Genomic DNA, 3277 nt, shown 5'->3' on the forward strand with positions numbered 1-3277 from the left:
TTTTTATAAATCTTCATAATCACCCTTGTAGGTAAGTATTATTATTTTGTTCATTTTATAGGAGAAGATTAAAGATCATAAAGCTTAAATAACTTGTTTAAGAACATTTAGTTTGTAAATAATGGAACTAAGATTTGATCATTGGTAGTCTAATCCTCAACCCAAGCACATAAAAATCCTATACCAAACATCTCTGGGCCACTAGTGGCTTAATTTGCCTAGGAGAGATGATTTACTCTGGTGACAATTTAGAAACAAACTTTTCCTTTGTTTTTGAGCTATAGCCAGTTGGGCTCAGGGCTTACTCCTGTCTCTGCACTCTGGTATCACTCCTGGTGGATCCTGGGAAACCATATGTGGTGCCAGAAATCAACCCGGTTGCACTGCATGCAAAGCAAGTGCCCTTCCCACTATACTATCTTTCCAGCCCTGTCAGGTACTTCAGGAGTACCTGAAGTACTTAGTTACTCATTGCATGCGTATGAGTCTAAATCTTATCAAATAACTTGTGAGGTGACAGAATAGAAGTGAGTGAAAATTAATTTTTTAATAGAGTGGTTTCTTCAAAGATAGAAAATGTGACAGTGTATTGTGTGTTTGTAAACACACACTATTCAGAACTGCTGAATCATTAAGAAATGGTTTCAGGAAATAACTCTATGAAGATTGAGCAGCACCAATTTTTTTAAAATTTATTTTATTTTGTTGAATCACCATGTGGAAAGTTACAAAGTTCTCAGGCTTATGTCTCAGTTATACAATGCTCAAACACCCATCCCTTCACCAGTGCCCATATTCCACCAACAAAAAAAAAAAAAGAAAAAACAGTACACCTCCCACCTCCCCAACCTGCACCCCCACCTGCATAACTGATAAAATTCACATCATCTTCTCTTTACCTTGATTACATTCCATATTTCAACCCAAAACTCACTATTGTTGTTGGGGTTTCAACACAAAACTCACTATTCTTCTTGGAGTTTATCCCCCCAAAATACGGCCCTATTGACAAGGAAACATTTGATAATTAGTTCACTAATGAGAATGAAGAGGTAAAAGGTCACGCGGCTGCGGTAGCGGCCACGCGGTTTAGGATTTCTGTGTTTTAGTAATTAAGTACATGGAGATTTAAGTAGGAAATTTCATCATTTCCCTTCCTGGGGCAGCATAAAGCAAAAGTTTAGTTCACAGTCTGGGGACATGGCTGCGAGCACTTGCTGGGTTCAGAAGTAATTTAGTGGCTCTGGATCTTGGTCGTTCAGCAGCAAGGTGGCTGTGCAAATGCATGGCCACCCGGTTCGAATCCCGGTGGAGCGCGAGCCGGAGCCGGTACCAGCCCCAGCCCGAGACTGCCCGCTGTTTCAAGTTCAAAACACATTTTTCCCCCCCGCGCCACTAAGTTCATACCTGTTTAAAAGTCCATAAGATGGCGTACACCACGCCACTTCCCCCCAGAGGGAAGAAAAACCAAGGAGGAAGGATATTTCCCCCCTTAGCCGATGTGGGGCAAAAGCTTACTTCACAGTAAGCCCAGAGCACCACTTAGATGTGGCCCAAAAATTAAAAAAAAAAAAAGAGCGGTGCATGTTCCTGGGGCTCAATTTTGAGTCTGACTACCCAACTTGCTCCACGTGGCTTCAAACCTTGTATCAATATTTCCATTAAACATATGATATTCTTTTCTAGATTAGAGTTATAGACCAGCTAGTTCATCATAATTGACTCATTGGGAATGTTTCTGTGGAGCAATTTAATTATATTCTAGGTTTTTTTTTTTAATAGCACAGTTAAGAGATTCCTTTGATATAATTTTATAAATGATCTCACTTAGCTATTCTAAAAGGAATTGCTAAAATAAAGCAATATTGTATCATTGTATATATAACTATATATAACTTTAAATATTTGGAGGTGATAAGTTTTTGTTGTCTTCATCATCTCTTTATCACTATAAAAATAAAGGGAGGGAAATCCCTTCCCCTCTTTTTTTCTTATTATTGGCATCTTATTTATAGCTATATTTTACACAATTGAACAAAAGAATTTATACCCTTGACAGCATATTTAATAACAGACAATTTAGCAGGCACTATTGATATCCTTTAAGTTGTAATTTCTTAGTTTCTTCTAAGCAAACAAGTGTTGAGAACATTTTGTTACATTATACTTTTCTCACCATTTATAGATCCCAGATTAGCCATATGTGTAATCTGCACACCGACTCTTTTCTACTAAGCTTCCACAACAGTAGCTCATGCTGTTTGCAGCCTTGAGAGTGTTATTTTCCTAGTTTCTATTTTTCATCAATCTTGAGTCAACAAATATGTGGTGAATGCCTAATACCACAGAACACATAGTGCCAGAAAAATACAACAGGATGTCAAGATTGCAGGGACTGATAATCTAATTGAAAAGATAAAGAGACACCATGAGGAAGCAACTGCAGACATCGTGATGTACCCTGATACCTAAATTTGCTCCCTTCCCATCATTCCCTGCCACTCCCCCCACACCCCCGCCCTATCCCCATGATTCTGGTATCAATGTTATTTGTGGCCATGTGTTTCCTACTCATCCTGTATACAAAAGAAAGAGAAATTATGTGCTTCAGTATTTGAGAATAAGAAACAGAGCTCCCAAGGAAGAAACAGGATCTGAATTAGTGCCAAATTAAATATCATCAAAAGCAACATTCTTTAACCTTTTTGCTCCTGTGGACTGACACCTGTCCTGCAGACATTCTAACCAAGGGGGAAGACTCATGGTTTCTGACCTTTCTACACTTGCACCAACCATGGTTGAAGGTTGCTGGCCTAAATAATGTGCACAATCAAGTTTGAAAGCACATCTCTATTTATGAAGTCTTTTGTGATCTGCTAAGTGGTGACCAGTGGGAAATAAAAATGATACAACTCTCAGATTTGCTGCCTGCCAAGAAAGTATTAAGCTGATAAATTTAATTAGAAAAAGTCAGCATTTTTTATTGGATGTCACTGTTCTTTCTGGCTTACATTCAGAGATAAGGCTTCTGACTTCCCCCAGAGAACCCTTCCACGGTTGTCTTTTATCTGGGACCTTCGCTGTGCTCCTTCCACCAGCACTAGGCAGAGGGCTGCGCAGGACATCCCAGTGAGCACTGAGTTGGCACTTTCTGCCCCTGCACCCATTTGTCTTTCCTCACCCCTGAGTCTTGTCCTCTTTGCATAATACATGTCACGCCTGAATTCATTTTGAAGAGCTGTGGGGTTAGTGAACTTGGCCTCAGGCTCTCTCATTA

Source organism: Sorex araneus, chromosome 2 (genome assembly GCF_027595985.1).
Source record: "Sorex araneus isolate mSorAra2 chromosome 2, mSorAra2.pri, whole genome shotgun sequence".
Lineage (NCBI taxonomy): Eukaryota > Metazoa > Chordata > Mammalia > Eulipotyphla > Soricidae > Sorex > Sorex araneus.